Source organism: Triticum aestivum, chromosome 1A (genome assembly GCF_018294505.1).
Source record: "Triticum aestivum cultivar Chinese Spring chromosome 1A, IWGSC CS RefSeq v2.1, whole genome shotgun sequence".
NCBI classification, from domain to species: Eukaryota; Viridiplantae; Streptophyta; class Magnoliopsida; order Poales; family Poaceae; genus Triticum; species Triticum aestivum.
The window spans coordinates 5,288,840-5,302,724 of record NC_057794.1 but is presented as its reverse complement, the minus strand read 5'-3'; the positions used below and the strand labels follow the sequence as shown (position 1 = coordinate 5,302,724).

Here is a 13,885-nt window from a genome sequence, read left to right as displayed (position 1 = left end):
GAACCGGTTTATCAACCAATGGCAAGTCCATCAAAAGATCTCGAAGCCATCTTGCTTCAACACCAGATGTGTCTAATGCCGTTAATTCTGCTTCCATTGTCGACCTCGTTAAGATCGTTTGCTTGCAAGACTTCCAGGAAACAGCGCCACCTCCAAGAGTAAACATATAACCAGTTGTGGCCTTCATCTCATCAGCATCAGAGATCCAATTCGCATCACTATACCCTTCAAGTACCGATGGGTATCCGGTATAATGAAGTCCATAGTTTATAGTACCTTTCAAATAGCGCATAACTCTCTCAACAGCATGCCAATGTACATCACCCGGTTTGGAAACAAACCGGCTCAGTTTGCTCACATCAAACGCGATGTCAGGCCTCGTTGTGCTCGCTAGGTACATCAGTGAACCAATGATTTGAGAGTATCTCAATTGATCTTTAGCCATGCCTTTGGACTTTCGAATCAATACGCTAGGATCATATGATGTTTGAGATGGTGTGCAGTCCGAATATCCAAAACGACTCAACACCTTCTCAACGTAATGGGATTGCAGAAGTGTGATCCCACCCTCATTATCTCTCAGTAGCTTGATGTTCAAGATAACATCAGCCACACCAAGGTCTTTCATCTCAAAGTTTTGAAATAGAAACGATTTGACCTCCTCAATGACTTTGAGGTTTGTCCCGAATATCAGTATGTCATCAACATACAAGCACAGTATAACTCCTTCGCCCCCATCATGGCAATAGTATACACATTTGTCAGCCTCATTAACAACGAAACCAACAGATGTCAGAGTTGTATTAAACTTATCATGCCATTGCTTAGGTGCTTGTTTCAGGCCATATAAAGATTTTTTCAACCTACACACCTTTCTTTCCTGACCATCTAGCACAAAGCCATCAGGCTATTGCATGTAGATTTCCTCCTTTAGCTCTCCATTTAGAAAAGCCGTCTTAACATCCATCTGATGGACGAGAAGACCATGTGAGGCCGCCAACGAGAGTAATACTCGAATGGTGGTCAGTCTAGCCACAGGTGAATAAGTATCAAAGAAATCTTCCTCTTCTTGCTGGTCATAGCCCTTGGCCACAAGCCTAGATTTGTACTTTTCAATCGTACCATCGGGCCTAAGCTTCTTTTTGAACACCCACTTACATCCCAGTGGTTTGCAACCATAGGGACGGTCAGTGATCGCCCATGTCCCGTTAGCCATGATGGAATCCATCTCGCTACGGACCGCATCCTTCCAGTAGTCAGCTTCTGGAGAGGCATACGCTTCTGAAATAGAAGTGGGAGTATCATCCACGAGGTACACGAAGAAATCATCACGAAAGGTCTTTGAAGTCCTTTATCTCTTGCCCCTACCAAGGGTTTCCTCGTCATCCTCCTCGGGATTTTCATCATGTGTTTGTTCATAATATTCCATAGGGATGGCAGGTTCAGGAGTTTCCTCAGATTCCTGTCTAGAAGTGCTTTGCATATCTCTCATAGGAAAAATATCCTCAAAGAATGTAGCATCCTTAGACTCCATAATTGTACCGACCTTCTGGTCAGGTACCTCAGATTTCACTACTAGAAATCTATAGCCAACGCTGTTCTTAGCGTAGCCCAAATTAACGCAGTCCACGGTCTTGGGTCCAAGCTTACGCTTTTTGGGGATCGGCATGTTGACTTTCGCCAAATAGCCCCAAGTGCGCAAGTACGAGAGTATCGTCCTTCTCTTTGCCCATTTCTCATAGGGAGTGATCTCATTATCCTTTGTCGGAACTTTATTCAGGACATGACATGCCGTCAATATAGCCTCCCCCCACCATGCCTTGGATAAACCCGATGTATCTAACATGGCGTTAACCAAATCAGTTAGAGTACGGTTTTTCTGCTCGGCAACACCGTTTGACTGGGGTGAATAGGGAGGCGTCCTCTCATGAATAATGCCGTGTCCCGCACAGAAGGAATCAAACTCACTCGAGAAGTACTCTCCACCACGATCTGACCGGACTCGTTTAATTTTCTTTTCAAGTTGATTTTCAACTTCTGCCTTATAGATTTTAAAGTAGTGTAGAGCCTCATCTTTAGTATTTAACAGATACACATAGCAATATCTAGTGGAATCATCTATCAATGTCATGAAGTATCTCTTTCCACCTTTAGTCAACACAACATTCATCTCGCAAAGATCAGAATGTATGAGTTCTAATGGTGCCAGGTGTCTCTCCTCCGCGGCCTTATGAGGCTTGCGAGGTTGCTTAGCTTGCACACATGAAAGGCACTTAGAACCTTTGGCTAAAGTGAAACTCGGGATTAAATCCAACTTGGCTAGCCGCGTCATAACACCAAAACTAATGTGACAAAGACGTGAATGCCAAACTTCAGATTCATTAACATTCGAATGAATATGGTTCACGACTTTATTACAAAAATTTGCGAGGGAAAGGCGGAACATCCCTCCGCTCTCATAACCTTTTCCAACAAAGAGTCCATATTTTGTAACAACTAATTTATTAGACTCGAAAACCAACTTAAACCCTTCCTACTTAGAAGGGAGCCACTAACGAGGTTCTTCTTGATGGCGGGGACATGCTGCACGTTCTTCAGCTGCACGATCCTTCCCGAAGTAAACTTCAGATCGACCGTGCCAACACCATGAACAGAAGCACTCGCGCCATTCCCCATCAATACGGACAAGTGACCTGTGACATGGTAAGAAGTGAACAATGAAATGTCAGCACACACATGAACACCTGCACCTGTGTCCACCCACCAATCGTTGGGTTGAAACACTGAAAAAACAGTAAATAAATTACCGTACCCAGATGCACCATTCTCATTGTTGCCCACAATCATGTTGACAGACTTGGAGTCCTGTCCTGACTTCTTGTACTTGTTTGGGCACTTGTTGGCCCAATGTTCAACTGAACCACAAGTAAAGCAGCCCTCGTCCTTCTTGTTCTTCTTGAAGGTCTTCTTACCCTTCTTCTTAAAGTCGGTATTGTGTTGAACACCGTTCTTTCCCTTGGGCTTGTGGGAGTTGAAGTTCTTCTGGTTCACCATGTTGGCAACAAAAGTCCCTTCGGCCCCTTTTCCGTGCGAGTCTTTTGCCCTCGAATTCTGCTTAACACTCAGATGGCCAATGACATCCTCCACAGAGAATTAACGCCTCTGATGTTTCAGAGTGGTGGCAAAGTTCCTCCAGGAATTAGGGAGCTTAGCGATCATGCAGCCCGCGATAAACTTGCCCGGTAACTCGCACTTGAGAAGCTCAAGTTCCTTAACAATGCATATTATCTCATGAGCCTGCTCCAATAACGGATGGTTTTCAACCATCTTGTAATCGTGGAACTGCTCTATAATATACATCTCGCTCCCTGCATCGGCGGCCCCGAATTTAGATTCGAGCACCTCCCACAAGTCCTTGGCGACATGCACATGTAAATATGCGTCGACCAGTTTATCTCCGATCATGCTAAGAACTGCTCCGAGAAACACAACGGTAGCCTCCTTGACCCAGAACACGTTCATAGCCATGAGCCATAACGTGGTCTTAGTATGCCAACGCTTGAAGTATGTACCGATAAACTTATCCGGTTTCAGTGCAGCGGCAAAGCCACTTGCCGAGAAATTCCTACACATAATAGGTTTTTGGATTGTTGAGTAAATAGGTAATTTCTCGATTAAATTAATCCATGAGTAAATCACTAGCATGGCATTGACTAAGTTGATGACGTACTGACTCTGATCTAAACATGCACGTACTAAGCAAACAGTAGACAAATCTACACATACTGCTAGTACTGCTAATATAAAAATAATCAGGAGCGGGATAAACGAGTTATACCCTCCAGTAGGCCACGCAGAGGCCGCGGCTTTGGTGGCAGCAGCGGCGTCCTCGGCGGCCTTCTTGTCGGCTTCAACTTTCTCGGCGGCGGCACGGTCGGCGGCAGTGGACATGGTGATGATGAAGGCGACGCGGACGTAGAGGAAGTAGACGATCGGAAGCGAGCAGTCGCGTAATCGCTGCCCAGAAACCTATTCGCCCCTCACCCTGTACAGGAACCAGAAGGGCGTGGTTTCGGAGACCTGCTCTCTCGTCGACCGTGTACGCAGAGGACGGGATGGAGTCACCGGTGGCAGCAGCAGCAAAGGAACGACGGTGGGCGTGCGCGTGAGCAGATGTGATCTGTTCGTGGCGACTAGGGTTAGGAGACACCGCATACTTATAGGCGCAACCGCGTGGAGAGACGTGGGCTCGACCCACGTCCGAGTCCGTGACAGCCCATGATCCGACGTCTCAGATCATGGCCCAGATGTCAGAAAACTCTCCGTTAGTGACTGGCAAAAATAAGCGCGTAGGTGTGAGCTCGGCTCGGCTCAATCCCGCAACCCACATCGCGTCGTGACGAGGCGAGGCGTGGCGTGGCGAGGCGGGCGGCGGAGGAGGAGTGCGCGAGGGCCTCTTCTCTTCTCAAGCTCCAATAGCATGTAGAAGAGAAACCCTTATAAACCACTCCAACTCTCCTTCCACTTTCGGGGTGGGACTAAACTTCCCACTTCACCTAGTGCCATATAACCCACATGGCCCTTAGAGATTTTTCAGAAATTGCAATATGGGCCTAGAGCCCATCTCAGATTTCAGCAAGAACAGTCATTGGAACCACTGGCAGACACTCTATTTTCAATATGAAGAGTGAATACAGATTTACAGTAAGTAAATGTTACCATGATATTTTTGTTTTCCTCCAATATTCCATATGATTTGAAGATGGATACAAAGATAAAAAAAATTAGTATCATATTCCACTCACTTCATTGATATCCAGGGCATAAGGTATATATATATAGGACTTCCATACATCTATATTCTTAGTTAGCTCTTGTTATGAAAACAAAATAGTGTTAGCATGCGATAGGTGTGAGCAAGCCATTCAGGAAATATTTGTCATGTCATTTTTGTGAGTACACTGCAGAATCATGTGACCATTTGAGTTGCATGTTCAGTTTTTGATCTCAGGAACCAAGTGAACGGAAACATTGTGTTTGGCTAGAGGAGAACTCACACTAAAAGAGCTGCGAGAAGAGCATAAATCTGTGAGTAGTTGAATGACAACTGCATCTGCAAAACAATTAGTCTTGAATGACCCGGAGTCGAGTCACCAACTTTCAAGAAGTAGAGATTAACATAATTTTTTTGTCAACTAGTTGTGGTCACGCGTGAGTGTCACCACTTGATTGGCAAGGACGAAGAGAATAGTCCAAGTCCATTGAATCATGAAAAACAGGTGAAATCGAAATTGCTCACATTTATCTAAGTTTTAACCTCCCATCAAATGGCATTAACTTGAAGAAGATGCACACCAATTGTGAACAGATATTCATTTTCTTATCTTTATTCATTGTTCATTGCCGCCTGCCTGTTCTTGAAAGTAGTGAGCGGTCTTAAAACCATGATTGCATAAGGACACAAGATACATTTACTTACTGTGTTAACAAAAATAAAAAAAGTACACATGAGTCCCACAAAAGCTATGTTCGCTTACATATTTACGGAATTAACTCTCTACACATGGTGACAGCTGCGCATGCCCCCAATTTTTATCTCTCATTATTTTCGTAAATTACTTTGGACCATCAAAAATAACTTTCTAAAGAACATATGTATGCCGAATGATAGTGCCAGATTAAGATTGCATCCCCAGATTCAGCTGGACGGAGAACTCGCCAAAACTCAAACTAAGATCCCCTGTTTTGGATGACCTGCAGGGGTGAATCACAACATTCGGATTGCTGCACCTGCAGTGTTTACCTGGACAATTCCAAGTTAATTTCAAGTCCTACATTGTAGAGAACTACTGCTCCTTGGTGCTTCGCCCCCTACTTGGAATCCCAAAACACCCACCAAAAGCGAAATTTTGGAGTGCTCCTTCCTAATCAGAGGTGTATGACCAACCTCTTGTAATTCTGTCTGGAAAGTACTCAGATCCAAATGGATGACTGTAACCTACAAATACAAATTAATTTTGTATCATTGCTTCACTTAACAGTGCTAAGAACCAGAAAAAGGAAGATGGTAAGTGTGTGGCACGAATGTTCCAACCTCATCAACCCTTGTCCCTTCGGCTCAATTATCTCTTGAGCTTCATCTACACTAGCATCCACTCGGTCGATCCTTCTAGCTAGATGTCGTTTCGTTACGTGAATAGTGAAAAAACAAAATTGTATTTTCTTGTAACACAGAGGAAAAAAGATTGAAGTATAATACGGTTATGCTCTACTGCACTTGGAAGCACAACAGTCCAAGCATAGTGCTAGTGAAATGGGTCCAAGGGCAAGAGACTTACATCGGCAGTGACTGAAACTACATTAAGACGGCTGCCAGCCACATTGCAAGCGTCAGATTGTTGTTGATTCTGAACCCACATTGTGTCACTAAGTTCCCAACCCTATAAATTGTTGCAAAATATCATCCAGTGCAGCAGAGGAAACTAAAATATCGATCAGATCAATTCTGTTCTCTAAAATAACTCTTTGGAACCAAAACCGAATTAAGCAAGATATTACCTGAGGTGGTGGGAGCAGCTGCAGGGAAGTTGACTGTAGTAAGAAAAACATTAACCATAGTCAAACACAAGCATAAAGTACTCTAAATTCATTTGGTAAAGATTAAAGAACGAATTATTTTCAGATAAGAGGTTTGAAGAACTATAAGTAACATGCCACTGAGAAATCACTAATCGGCTTCGAAATTGACAACATTTTGTTCGGTGAAGCTATACATATATAATCACATTCTTATCATGATCTTTTGTTTTCCTACAATATTTTAAACAGATTGAGAGAAACAGAATAGTGCATACAGTAAATTTGAAACTTCTCATATAACACTCACTTGTGCATCCTAGCTAAGACAAGTCATGTGATCGAGTACATACAGGCCTGGCTTATATATACTGCAGTCTTCGTTAGGATCTTGTTACATCCATGTATAAGCATGTGACATGTGTTTACTCTTAAGGATGAATTCAGGAGCCATTATCATTTCTTTGTCATGTGAGTACGCAACAAAATTGTGTGACATACTAGAGCTACTTGCATACTCCCTCCGTCCGGAAATACTTGTCATCAAAATGGATTAAAAGAGATGTATCTAGACGTATTTTAGTTCTAGATACATCCCTTTCCATCCATTTTGATGACAAGTATTTTCGGACGGAGGGAGTACAAGTGACCATATGGTTTAATGGAAAAAATATCATGAATAGCTTTGTACTTGGGCGACGACAACTGCATGACAAAGAGTAGACATGGTCTTAGAATAGACAGGAAAATGATAAATAGGTGTACCGAGAAGCCTAAGATTTTAATGTCAAAAAAGAAGTGTAAGATATTGGAAAAGTATAGTACCCAAATGCATGGCTCTAGGGATGTGTCCTGTGCCCAACATTCAAGCCACAGCTGCATTATTCAGAATGAAACAAAGTCAATTCTAGCTGCAGCTCTCAAACAACAACATTACATTACATTGCTAAAACATAACAGGTTAATTAATTGAAGAAACAAGGATATAACCTGCCATTAACTAGCTGTCCACATCACAGGCGGCGGCGACGGTGAGTTTGTGGAGCATTACAAATAATGCTATAGAAGCAGAGCACTGGCTGGCTACATGAGCCTGCAAAGATAATAAACACTACAGAAATCCTTGATAAGAAGCCGTTTACCCCTGCTTAATTTCTGTTTGCAAACAATAAGCTGAAGTCGTTTACCGAGGCCTGAATCCGCCTGGCCAGAAACTATAAATCTCAATCACACCGTCAGTTCTAGTGCTGCAATACTCAGAGCGAAACATAGTCAGTTCTGAATAACAGCATTCCATTGCCAAAACAGCCCATGAAATAGACCGGCGTTCCATTCAAATCTGCAACAACCAAGCAAAACTCACCTCACCACGCCAAAGGCTTTCTCTTCCAGCGACAACGAGAAACACTTCCCTTCCATCTCCTACTTGCTGTATTTCTGTATGCAAACCATCAACGGAAGCCTGAATTCAGCCGAAATCACTATTATGACCCTTTCAGCAAACTTTGTCACAAAGTGAACTTGACATGAAACTATTTCACGATCTAACCTTTTTAGCAACGCCATAGCCCGCGGCGTTTCTGCCCAAAATGAAAACGCCGAGCTAGCTAGCATTCTTGTCCAAATAAGAAACGCCGAGATAGCTAGCGCTGCGGACCAGGTAAGAAACGCCATAGGGCTTGGCGTTTCTTCGTTGGCACCCAGCCCACCCGCTGCCCCGTCGGGGTCTTTCTCCTCAGCCGCCAGAGACGCCAGGCTAGAAACGCCAAGGTCGACGACGTTTCCAGCCTTCGTAGAAACGCCAAGGTAAAAAACTGCTTCATAACCAGGGCCTAAACGCCAAGCCTTTTGGCGTTTCTTACTTGGTCACAAACGCCATGAACTTTGGCGTTGCTTACTTGGTGAAAAACGCCGAGCGACTTCGACGTTTCTTCTTTGGTCAAAAACGCTAGCTAGCTCGGCGTTTTTATGTTGGATAGAAATGCCGCGGGCTATGGCGTTGCTAAAAGGGTCAGATCGTGAAATACTTTCGCGTCCAGTTCATTTTGTGACAAAGTTCGCTGAAAGGGTCAGAATAGTGAAAAAGGCCCCTGAATTCACAAGGCCACAAGTAATCAAACTACAAATCTCAATCGCACTGTTAGTTCTACGGTTCTACTGCTGTATTACTCAAGATGAAACAAAAGTCAGTTCTAAACAACAAGATTCCATTGCTAAAACAGCTCATGAAAGAAACCACCATCCAATTCAAGTCTACAACAGCCAGGCAAAGAACTCACCTCACCACACCCATAAGGCTTTTCTTCTGCGGCTAAACATTTTGCCAAAGCAAAAGCGAAAAAGTATTCATCTCAGTTTGGCGATTGGCAAAAGATCTAGACAACAAGTCTATCCACAGTTCAGCTGTGTACATATGAGAGGCAGAATAGGTAAGGTTCAGCCTCCCTGGGTACACGTGCTCTCGTAACATATCGCTCTGCTTCGTTGGTAGCAGGGTCTCCTCCGACACGTGGTAGCCCACTAGCTTCTCAGCAATGTCGCAGGCCAACCAAAGCAGGGTATACTCCTTGTCCCTTCTTCCTATCACAGAATTACAACTCGCACTGCGCCCACAAGCTTCACCTTCCGCGTCTTGTCGAACAACTCAGTACAGAACTCATAGTTGAACACGACAGCTCCATCCATTCACAGCTTTAGCTTCTCCCTGTAATTGCTACCATGCTCCTTTTTGTTTTTCTCTAATATTTCAGATCTTCTTGCAGGCTGGAAGAAGGGGCACCCAAGTTTGAACTCATATCAAGCTTGCTTTGAAATCCTAAAGGCAGCGGTATATATAGCATTCTATACACCACTAGTTTTTGTTAGCTCTTAGGGAGAGAAAAAAAATGTGAGCATGGAATATGTATTGAGCAGACCATCCAGCAACTGCTTATCATGTGTGTTTCATGATGTGATGATTAGGCTGCATTGATTTCACTTTATTTTTTGTCCCTTTTTTTTCCCAAGTGCATTGTGTTGGACTCCTTGTAACTGAACCGTGCGTATGTTTCTAAACCTTTCGTATGGTGTAGTACACCAACAATCGGTCTCCTCTATAACGCCACGATGGGGGCTCTTCCCATCTATATTAACATGCAACCGGGACCTGAGAAGGCATCCCGTTTTCCTGCAATTCCACATGGAATCAGAGCCACCTCTTCCAATGTCTAGCGATCTGATCTAGCCAAACTCACAAAAAAATATTGATCGCTGGTCAAGATCATTGATCGATCCCTTCCCTCCTTCCCCATGGCGACCTCGTCCTCAGCACCATCTCTGGCGGCGCTTCTGGGATCTCCTCCCTCGGAGAAACAATCTTGGGAAAATCACATCTACTGGAAGATGCAAGTTCTTCCCGCCTTTCGTGGTGCTCGGGTCATGGGGCTACTTGATGGTTCCGACTCAGCACCTGCAAAAATGCTGGAGGTTGAGGCTGACAGCACGAGGACCACTGTGTCGAATCCGGCCTACGAAGCCTGTATTGAGAGGGATCAACAAGTCGTGAGCTATCTCACAAAATCAATAAGTAAGGATGTTCTTGCTCAATTTTTTGGGTTAGAACATACTGCTGAAATCTGGGCTGCAATTGAAGCCTCGTTTTCCTCACAATCCAAGGCATGTATCAATATGTTGCGTGGAAAACTTGTGAATACAAAGAAGCGTGATATGCCTGCAGGGCTGCAGATAAATATATTGCTTTGATGAAAATTTTTGCTTCAGAACTTGCTGCAGCTGGTCGGCTAATTGATGAGGATGAACTGAAGGAGTATATCCTTGGTGGTCTTGATGGAGAATATAACTCTGTGGTTGCCTCTATTAACACTGTTCCTACCTCAACTCTTGCTGATGTTTGTGCACAGCTTACAGCATATGATTACAAGCAGCAAATGCTTGCCGAGTCAGATCAAACCATTGGGAGTTTTCAGTCTTCCACTAATGCTGCTACACGAGGACGTTCCTTCAATAATAATTATCGGCAAAACTCTCATGGTGGATATGGCCAATACCGTGGTCGTCCGCAGCAGACACATCCAACACGCGGTCGTAATCCACAGACAGGTGGTCGTGGTCGTGGCCGTGGCCGCATACCTTCTCCTCGCCGGGATATTACATGTCAGATATGCAAAAAATATGGGCACCCAGCACGTGATTGTTTGTGGAGGTATTCTGACAATGGTGATGATGATGACTCTCACTCGGATGACAAGGGTGCGCATCTTGCATCTTATGGAGTGGATACAAACTGGCATGTGGATACAGGAGCAACAAGTCACATCACCGGAGAATTACACAAATTAACCACTCGGGAAAATTACAATGGACGTGATCAAGTCCATACGGCAAATGGAAATGGTATGGCAATAACACATGTTGGTCATTCTACTTTGCACACCCCTCATAATTCTCTTTCTCTTAATAATATTTTGCATGTTCCTAGTGCATCCAAAAATCTTTTATCTGCTCATCAACTTGCCTTGGACAACAATATATTTCTTGAAAATTATCCTTTCTTCTTTTTGATCAAGGATCAGGTCACGAAGGACACACTGTTTAAAGGCCCTTGCCATGGTGGTCTCTACCCGATTATGCCCTTCTTCACGAGGTCTCCCAAGTGTGCCTTCATCGCCATCAAACCCACTTCATCCATATGGCATACTCGTCTAGGACATCCATCCTCTTTTATTGTTCAACAAGTGCTTCGGAAGAATAACCTCCCTTGTGATCCACAAATAAATCCTTATGTATGTGATCCATGTCAGCAAGCTAAAAGCCATCAGTTTTCCTATCCCATCTCTACTAGTGTGCCTACTGTTCTCTTGGAACAAATATTCTCTGATGTATGGGGTCCTGCTCCAGCGTCTGTTGGGAAACACTTATATTCTATGAGTTTTATTGATGATTTTAGCAAATTTACTTGGGTATATTTGCTTAAGAAGCGTTCTGATGTTTATCAGGTCTTTCTTAATTTCCAACAACTTGTTGAACGGAAATTTGGTCGCAAAATAATTACCATGCAAACTGATTGGGGCGGTGAATATGACAAACTCAATGTCTTCTTCCAAAAAGTTGGCATTACACATCATGTGTCTTGTCCTCATGCCCATCAACAAAATGGTTCAGCTGAACGTAAACATCGACACATTGTGCCTTGCCTTACTTTCTCATGCATGCATGCCTCTTAAATTTTGGGATGAAGCCTTTCTCACCACCACATATCTCATTAATTTGCTCCCTACCAAGGTACTAAATCACATGAGTCCTACGGAAGTACTACTCCATGTCAAACCCAACTATGAATCTCTTCGTGTGTTTGGGTATGCATGTTGGCCAAACCTTCGCCCTTATAACAAACGTAAACTCTCGTTTCACTCCAAGCGATGTGTTTTCTTAGGCTATAGTCCTCAACATAAAGGGGGCGAATGTCTTGATATATCCAGCGGTCGTGTCTACATCTCACGTGATGTTGTGTTTGATGAGAATGTTTTTCCCTTTGCTCTTCATAATCCTAATGCTGGTTCTCGTCTTCGTGAAGAAATCCTTTTATTACCACATAACAGTCCATCCGATAATGAGGGGGTGCACACTAACAATGACCACATGTTTGTTGTTCCTACTGTTGCTAACCATCCGCAGGTTACAATGTCTGAGGCATCCGCTGATACAAATACAGAAGAAACCAGTGAAGAAAATACAGGAAATAATCAAGCAAACTCAGAAATTGACCAAGAGTTGGGTGCATCTAGCATTTTTCAGCCTCCCAACAATCCCCATGCTGATTCTGCTCAAGATTCTGCCTCGGATCATGAGAAAACATTCTCCTTGCAGCAGACTGATGTGTCCAGCGGTGCCACGTCACGTTACCCAGCATCCAATGGGCCGACCGTGTCCCGCTCGCCCATGTGTTCCTCTGCGCGCGAATCAAGCGTCTCCATGTCATCAAACAGGACACCTCGGTGTTCTCCCTCCCCCGGATCTTCTACATCACGTGGTGACCTTCACTTCTTTTTGGGCATGGAAGTTAAGAAAGTTCATGGTATATCGGTCTTAACGCAAGAAAAATATGCTACTGACTTGCTTAATAGAGTGGGCATGAATAATTGTACACCATGTCCTACACCACTATCTTCTTCAGAAAAATTGTCACTTACAGATGGCACACCTCTTGGTACTGATGATACTACACACTATAGGAGTATTATTGGTGCTTTGCAATATTTAACCCTCACACAACCTGATCTATCTTTTTCAGTCAATAAAGTTTGTCAGTTTCTTCATGCACCTACAACAACATTGGACAGCAGCCAAAAGAATTTTGAGATATGTTAAGGGTACCTTGTCTGTTGGCCTCACATTTGAAAAGGCCCCGTCTACCCTTCTTAGTGCCTTCTCCGATGCGGATTGGGCAGGATGTCTTGATGATCGACGCTCTACAGGTGGTTTTGCTATCTTTTTTGGTCCTAACCTCATTTCTTGGAGTGCTCGCAAGTAAGCAATAGTATCTCGCTCTAGTACTGAAGCAGAATATAAAGCAATGGCTAATGACACCACTGAGCTAATTTGGGTTGAGGCCTTACTCAAAGAACTTGGTGTTCCCTTAAACGAAAGACCTTTTTTGTGGTGCGACAACCTTGGTGCTACATACTTGTCTGCAAATCCAGTATTTCATGCCCGCACCAAACACATCGAGATTGATTTTCATTTTGTCCATGAGAGGGTTGCCAACAAATTGCTAGATATTCGGTTTATCTCTAGCAAAGATCAGATTGCAGATGGTTTTACCAAGGCGTTACCTGTTCCACAATTTTATGAGTTTAGGCGTAATCTAAACCTTTCCAAAGTTTAGATTAAGGGGGGTGTTGGACTTCTTGTAACTGAACCGTGCGTACGTTTCTAAACCTTTCGTATGGTGTAGTACACCAACGATCGGTCTCCTCTGTAATGCCACAATGGGGGCTCTTCCCATCTATATTAACATGCAACAGGGACCTGAGAAGGCATCCCGTTTTCCTGCAATTCCACACATGGTTGTTTGTTGATGTTTATCTTCGAATCATTCATGGCTAGCATGCTGTCCAGACTCTTCAACTTTTCACTCACTTGTGTGCTGCGTTGTTTGACTGCTGGGAGCAAATAGTAGAATGGCTGAGCTACTGATCTGGTGAGCAAAAGTGTGCAATTCCAAATACCATAGGAAATCAGAAGAAACTAAAGTTTAAAATCCCATTTTATATCCCAAATCACAGTTTCCAGCAATAAAGGAACAAGGAGA

The 13,885-nt window shown here is 43.7% G+C and overlaps 1 pseudogene; it reads left to right on the top strand.

Moving 5' to 3' along the window:
- The first annotated feature begins 10,355 nt into the window (after window positions 1-10,355).
- Window positions 10,356-10,454, top strand: LOC123072675 (uncharacterized; annotated as a pseudogene).
- The last annotated feature ends 3,431 nt before the right edge of the window (window positions 10,455-13,885 follow it).